Source organism: Otolemur garnettii, unplaced genomic scaffold, assembly GCF_000181295.1.
Source record: "Otolemur garnettii isolate 467f Iridium unplaced genomic scaffold, OtoGar3 scaffold00007, whole genome shotgun sequence".
Lineage (NCBI taxonomy): Eukaryota > Metazoa > Chordata > Mammalia > Primates > Galagidae > Otolemur > Otolemur garnettii.
This window is the reverse complement of record NW_003852402.1, coordinates 26,287,593-26,295,436: the sequence shown is the minus strand read 5'-3', so window position 1 is coordinate 26,295,436 and position 7,844 is coordinate 26,287,593. Positions and strand designations below refer to the sequence as shown.

Sequence of the window (7,844 nt, the reverse complement as noted above, 5' to 3'; positions counted from 1 at the left end):
AATGGTCACTGACAATGGAAAGGAAAACGCTCTCTGAGTGAAGACATGAATGAAGTGAGAATACTGGGGAAAGAGCATTTCAGAGGCAATAGCAAGTACAAAGGCCCTGAGGTGGGCTTGGTGTGTTTGGGCAAGAAGGAGGCCAGAGAGCATTGTGGGGGAGGAGGAAGGTAAAATGTAAACAGGGTCCTTCTCAACACCTGTCTGATCCTCAGAATATACAGACCAAGTCTAATAAGGAGAGATCCGTTCAGACCTTTATCTTTCAGTGGTACCTTAACAGAGACCAACCATCTATTCTCTTAGAACAAAGGTTCTCCCCTGAGGGTACTAAGCCCCTGCTCCTTCACACTCAGGTTTCAGGTTGTTGATTAACCCCCACTCTCTGTGCCTCCAGAATATTTTGTTGCAGAGAAAGCCTCAGATGCAGCCTGGACATAAATAGCTGTAGAGCCAGGTAGGACTATAGAAGGATGAATTGGGTCAGGTGTAAGAACTCAGCCTAATAGTCTCCCTTTCTCCCATTTGTCCTGATATATTCAGGATTTTAGGTCTATCTTTTATTTCCCCCACTTCTGGTAGAGACTTGAGTCCAGAAAAGTGTTTCCCCATTGTAAGAAAAACAACAAGGCAAGGGTGATGGCAAATGACAAGTGATCACTGATGGGGCTGGGGAGGACTGTGGTGAACGGGAGGGCAAGGCCTTCCAAAGGGGTAGCTGCTACTCTGGCCCAGTTGATCACCGCCATCCTAGCTCACATAGCTTCAAACTCCTAGGCTCCAGCACATATTGCTCAGGCTGGTCTAAAACTTGTGGCCTCAAACAGTCCTCTTTCTGTGCCTCCCTAAATGCTGGTTCTCTAGGTGGGCATCATCATGGGTGGCTACTCTTTAAATTTTCTGGGAATGGGGTCTTGGCATGTTGCTCAGGCTGGTCTCAAACTCCTGGCCTCAAGTAGTCCTCCTAGCTCAGCCTACCAAAGTGCTGGGATTATAGATGTGAACCATAGCACCCAGCCCAGATCTTAGAGTTGGTTCAAGAAAGCAGAAATCTGGATCTCTTCAGGGGTGAAATCTCTACATTTTTAAATTAGTTCACATTCTTTTAAAATCCTGGCACACCAACCATAGCATTCTAGAGGAGTCAAACACAGTCCCCATAGGCAGGTGGTTTTTGACTTCTGGTCTCCAGATCTTATCAGAATTTCTGAGAAGTCTGTGACCTAATAGCCTTGACAACCACTATCGTAGAACATGACTCCCCCCTCCATTCCACGAGGTGGGGGGAAAGACTGAGGAAATGGCCATTAATCATGCTCTTGGGCCCCAAAAGCCGAGGTTCTCCCCGTTCCCATCCCTGACCCAAAGCTGCTTCCTTTCCCTCTTCCTGTGCCCACCAGTGAGTGTCCCCCAATCTGGGGACAAAGCAAGTAGGACATTGTAAAAGGGAATTCATGCTGAGAAGCACCATGCCAAAAGCAGGAGATGTTCATTAAAATAGAAGGCAGCTCTGCCTTCCTCCTCTCAATTCATATGCCGTCCCCTCCCCTAACTGTGTCCATGTGCAAGCCACCATACTCATTGAGAACATTGGCTACTATGTTACAAAAACTAAAATCAAACCAGGTCAGGAAAAATAAACACATTGTCTCCTGTGCCTGAGAGGCCCCAGGGTCAGGCAACTTCCAGCACTATTGCATTCAAATGCTCAGGGATCTCTCCCTCTCACCCAAATCTCAGGTCTCCTTCCTCCTCTGCAGCCTTTGTTCTTTGACTGGGTCCCTCCAAGTAGTGGCACAATTGACTTACATGGTCATTACTGCTCATCGTCCCACAAGGGGAGAGAGACTGCTTCTCTTGTGTTGTTGTTGTTTTTTTTTAATTTATTTTATTTTATTTAGATAGAGTCTCACTATGTTGCCCTTGGCATCACAGCTCACAGCAACCTCAAACTGTTGGGTGTAAGCGATTCTCTTGTCTCAGTCTTCCAATTAGCTGGGACTACAGGTGCTTGCCATAGCACCTGGCTATTTTTTGTTGCAGTTGTCATTGTTTAGCTGGCCCCGCCTGGGTTCCAACCCACCAGCCTTGGTGTATGTGGCTGGCGCCCTACCTACTGAGCTATGGGCACCACCATTCTCTTGCAGTGTTCATAGCAAATCCTGAAAAAAACAATCTGGTTGGCCCCCTGGCGTTGTGATGCTGGATAAGCCCCTGTGTCTGAGGGCATGGGACATTCCAACTGGCTGACCTAGGTCACATGCTCTCCAGAAATATGGGTCCCAGAATCCCAGGGACTGTGCGAGGACTGTGTGTGTGTGTGTGTGTGTTGGCAGTGGCAGGGAGGTGACAAACTCTAAAAGGAGAGATGGTGGGCACTTAAAGTGTACCTTCTGCCCAAAGGCATGTCATGTCACACAATTGACAAGGGCCATCCTATTGCTCCTCCAGCCCCCAAACAAAAATGAAAAAACTTGGCAGAAGCCCAGTGTGGAGGACTTGGCAATTCCAGTACTAGAATATATGCTTTGCAAAACCGAAGACCTCCAGTTCTGGCTCGGCACACAGATTTCCAAGCTTCGGCGACTCCTTGATGCAAGCAACAAAAGAAATCCTCCAGCTGTGTGAACATGTCTTCCTCCCTTCCTGCCTCACATAGAAAGACAGTTCCCTGAAGATGGGAACCTGTACCACCGAAGGGAAATCTCCCTGAAAATCTAGGAAAAAATGGAATCACTTTCGACACCCTATCTATATGCGTTTTAAAGCTGAAGGGGAGCTCCAGGGAATTGACTAGATGAAGTTCTCAGGCAGCTGTAGAAGGTAAGGTGGGACGATGGTTGTTTCTTACAGGCAAATGTAAGACAGTCTTATCCGTAGGGGAAAAATCCAAACTAACTGAGAGTAAACGATGACAGTTGAAATAACAGCTACTCTTTATTAACTAAAGTAGAACCTCTTTATTTGTCCACCTGAGGGACTGTAACAAACCGGTTAACATGTGGAGGTGGTCAACACAAGGAACTTGGACTACTGGACTGATAGGCACATGTCCGGTCTATGAAAATTAGGTCAACTTAAGGAGGTGGTCAGTGTAGGGAGGTGGTCAACTATGGAGGCGCTAGTGTATTTTGCTAAGTGCCAAAGCACTTTTCATAGATTATGTCATTTAATTCTCACAATAGCTTTCTAAGATAGGTACCATTACTGTCTCCATAGGAGGCTAAATAACTTGCCAAAGATCACATAATAGGGTGACCAGATTTTAACATCTGTAAGGCGGGACAACATGGGGGGGTGGGGGTCGGGTGGGTGGGGGGGTGGGGGAGGGGGTGGAGCGGGGGCAGGGCGCAGGGGACAGGGCAGGCAGGGCCTGACAACAAACTTTGATAAGCAGTTCTTGATAATCCCTTCTCAGCAATTATTTATTACAGTTTAACATTATAAAATTAACAAAAATAATATAAAACTCATATTCTGGCGAAATAGCCATATGGCAGCTGAAAACCGTATATTCCCTTCTTGTTCTGCAGCCCGTTCGTGCATTCTTTCCAAAAATCGGGACCTTTTTAAAATGCCGCGGGACCCGGGACAAATTGTTGAAAAGTGGGACTGTCTCGCCAAAATTGAGACGTCTGGTCACCCTATATAAGAAGCAAGTGGTGGCACAGTGAGAATTAATACCTGGGCAATCTCACTTTAAATGTGGTGCTAACACATTCATTCATTCATTCATCCAATGATTATGCTGAATGCCTACTACATGCTGGGGACCATTCCAGGTGCTCAAATATAGCTGTGAACAAATGCAAATACATGAAATTGACCTTCTAGTGGGAGTGGGGGGAGACAACAAGTTGGACAAATAAATAAAACATATACTAGGTTAAACAGTGATCAGAGAAAGAATTGTGAGGGGGAGGGTCAGTTCTGACCGAGGTGCTCAGGCAAGGTTGCACTAAGAAGGTGGCATCAAATAAAGACGTGAGGAAGTGAGGACGCAAACCATGTGCCATCTAAAGAAGACCATGAAAGGCAGAGGAGACAGCGAATGCAAAGGCCCTGAGGAAGGGCGGGGTGGTATGGTCTAGAATTGGCAGAGAGTCTGCAGTAACTTGAGCAGAATGATCAAAGAACAGAGCAGGAGGGAATGAGATCAGAGAGGTCAATGGAACCCGGTTTCACAGGACCTTTCAAGTGGCAAGCAGGATTTTTCCTTTTACGCCTGTGTGACGCAGCCAGCTGGGTTGGAGCAGAGGAGAGACACGAAATGATTTAGTTTAGGCAAAATCACTCTCACTACTGTTAGAGGGGCAAGGAGGGCCACTGAGCAGGCAGAGACTAGGGCAGCTTGAGTGGTGCGCAGTGGACATGCGACAAGGCTTCAGTTCTGGGTTTATTGTGAAATCAGCATCAAAAGATTGGCTGACAGGTCAGATGTGGGGTGTGTGACAATGACAGCAGTTAATGATGGCTCTAAGGCTTTGGCCTAAAGCAAAGGAAGACTAGAACGGACAATTTCAGAAGTGGGGAAAAGCGCAGGAGGGGCGTCTTTTGTTTTGTTTTTGTCTTAAGCCGGGAGGAATTATCAGGTCTCAGTTTGGGACGTGATAAATTGGAGATGCCGCTTAGACATCTGAATGTGATGCTGAGTGGCAAGTCCGAAGCTCAGAAGAGAGGTCCTTCGGGATGGAGTTATAAGGTCTATACACTATACCCCACTCACTCAGAGGAGCTGAAGACGTTAACCTACATGCAACTTTGGAAAAATGATGATTGTCAAGAATACTGGAACAAATTTTGAGCTTGAAAGTAGAGAGTAGAATTGTGGGTACGAAATATATATATGTATATATATGATAAATGAAGTGAAATGTCACTCTATCCCATAGATATGTATATCAACTAAAAATAAAAGGGAAAAATAGCTGGGCTCAGTGGCTCACGCCTGTAATCCCAGCACTTAGGAGGCCCAGGTGAGTGGATTGCTTGAGCTCACAAGTTCAAGACCAGCCTGAGCCAGACTGAGACCCCCATCTCTAAAAATTAGCATTGTGGCCACGTCTGTAGTCCAGCTACTTGGGAGGCTGAGGCAAGAGAATCACTTACACCCAAGAGTTTGAGGTTGCTGTGAGCTGTGAGCTGTGACGGCAGAGCGCTCTACCAAGGGCGACAAAGTGAGACTTGTCTCAAAAAAAAAAAAAAGGAAAAATACTGGAATAGTATTAAAGGAAGTAAAAAATTAAAACAAATTTTTAGGGTCTTGCTATTTACCCAGGCTGGTGTCAAACTCCAGCCTAAAGTGATCTTCCTGCCTTAAGGGAAGTCAAATTTAAAATTCACCCATATGCTGCCACCTTTTTAAAAACAGCTGCTTTTATTTCTCCACATTTCCTTCTGTTTTGCCCACACGCATACACAATCTCATAATATAATCATAATTCAGATATAATTTTATATTCTTTTCCCCCCACTTAACATGATCTCAGAAATATTTTTCTATGTGGCTCTTGCATGTGCTTCTTGAGGATTAAAAAGGCCAGCAAAACCCTAGGCATTGCTGAGAAACATTTTATATATAAAAGCAAAAAATCCCTCTTTGGTACAAAGCTTGTTCTCCCTATAGCTGCTGTTGTGCTTACTGTAATCTTCATCGACAACGATTCTCTGCTGAGATAACTTTGCCCTAGAACCTGAATGATGAGAGCCAGCCCTGCACCCCTTCTAGGGAGGGGCATTCCAGTAAGAGGAAACAGCATGTGCAAATGCAACAGGCAAGACTTAAAAGAGTTGCTGGGAGATACATTTCAACCAACTATTAAATAGAAATTAATCTTTGTACACATTTTAAGAATATCTTTTAATTTTTTCTTTTTTAGAGACAGTCTCACTTCGTTGCCCTTGGTAGAGTACCATGGTGTTACAGCTCACAGCAACCTCCAGCTCTTGGGCTTAGGCGACTCTCTTGTCCCAGCCTCCTGAGTAGCTGGGACTACAGGCACCCACCACAACACCCAGCTATTTTTTTGTTGTGGTTGTTGCAGTATGGCTGGGGCCAGGTTTGAACCCACCACCCTTGATATATGGGGCCGGTGCCCTACTCACTGAGCCACGAATACCTTTTTTTTTTTTTGAGACAGAGCCTCAAGCTGTTCCCCTGGGTAGAGTGCCGTGGCATCACAGATCATAGTAACCTCCAACTCCAGGGCTCAAGGGAGTCTCCTGCCTCTGCCTCCCAAGTAGCTGGGACCACAGGCGACCGCAGCAACGGCCGGCTATTTTTTTGGTTGCAGCTGTCATTGTTGTTTGGCGGGCCCAGGCTGGATTCGAACCTGCTACCTTAGGTGTATGTGGCTGGCGCCTTAGCCACTTGAGCCACAGGCGCCAAGCCATCCACAAATACCTTTTAAACTACAGAAGCAAGGGTTCACCCTCTTATCAAGAGAAGCCTTATAGAATAATTTACAAGGTAGTGAAAACCTGGTAGATGTAGTGGTTTTTAAAAGGTTCTGAGCCTCAGATTACTCACAAACTCCACGTGGAATCTGGTTTGTTTATTTATCTCAGTCCCGCACCCAGAACCCAAGTCTAGCTCTTAATGTTAGGGAAAAGTCCAGCGGTCCAAAGAGGGCAAATGACTTGCACAAAATTATTCCAACTACATAGACAGGGTTTTGAATACACTTCTTTTAGCTCCACCCTCCTTGTCAAATATTTTTTTCCAAAAAACAAAACTTGATTCCGTGCATACGACTCCACGGTTAACAAAGCCCTTTGTTAGCTGGGAAATCCTCCCACCCCAGGCTCACCACCTTATCGTGTGCATAGAATTATTTACTCAAAAGCAGGAAAATTACTGAGAAAACCATTGTTCCCCGGGAGCTAGGAGCTAGCTCGCACTTCCTCGCAGGGCCGGCAGGGGGGGCACCAGGCGAGGTTTGTAAGCCGCGCCTCCCTCGCACCCCTCCCCCTCCTCGCCCAACTTCCCCATAGCCACGGCTTCAACTCAAAGTGGCCATTGACCTTTCAAGCTTTTTAACAGTGATGCAAGAGAATAGTATTTCAAAGAAAAATGGTTATCAAAATTGTGGGTCCGTTTTTCCCACGAGTGTTAATGGTTTTGAAAAAGTAGGTCACATTTAAAGTAGGTCACATTTCGGAGGCGGGCGTGCAAGCAAGGAGATGAGTTTCCACTGAGGCCAGGTGGCCTCCAACCCGGTGGGAGGTGAGAGTTCCCGGGCAGGGAAGAGGTGCCGGGATCCTTCCGAATTCCCGGCCCGAGGCGCCAGTCCTGCAGGGATTCGCCGAGACCGGCGCTCTCCGGACACGGAGGCCTGGCCACCTGACACCTCTCGGGAGCGCAGGTAAGGGCCACCACCCGGCGGCCGGCGATTGTGGGTCCAGCGGAGGAGACGTTGGAGCGGAGAGGAGGAGGCAGGGAGGAGCTGGTTGGGGCTGGTGCGGGTGACAGCGATCCCGAGCGCCAGGGGGAGGGGACAAAGGGCCGCGAGCGCCCTTTAAGGAGGCGCCGCTCTCCTCCGGCTCTGCCTTCTAGGACCCGGCCCAGGAGACTGTCTCGGGTCGGCTCCCTGCGGTCCCGGGCGTGGGTCCCTGCCCTCAGCAATGCGTCCCCGCCCTGCCAAAGTGCTGAGACCACCCCCCCTCCCGCGCCGGGGAGGTTTTCGAAGACCCTCCAGTCTCTCCTGCACCCTCTCACAAAATATGCGGCCTGGAGGGTCGAGGCGAGGCGACGCTGAGGGAAAGAAAAGAGGAGCCCCCTCCTCACGGGGGACCCTGGGGCAAGGATGGCCATTACGCGGGCCTGGGCGCTCAGCTGGCACAGG

The 7,844-nt window shown here is 47.9% G+C and overlaps 1 protein-coding gene across 1 annotated transcript in view; it reads left to right on the top strand.

Annotated features, from left to right (window-relative positions):
- Positions 1–6,522: 6,522 nt before the first annotated feature.
- SOCS2 (suppressor of cytokine signaling 2) overlaps positions 6,523–7,844 on the top strand; it is a 6,777-nt gene continuing 5,455 nt past the window's right edge. Inside the window, exon 1 of the mRNA XM_023509255.1 lies at positions 6,523–7,364. The gene's annotated coding sequence lies outside the window, so the exon portion shown is untranslated. The remainder of the gene's footprint in view (positions 7,365–7,844) is intronic.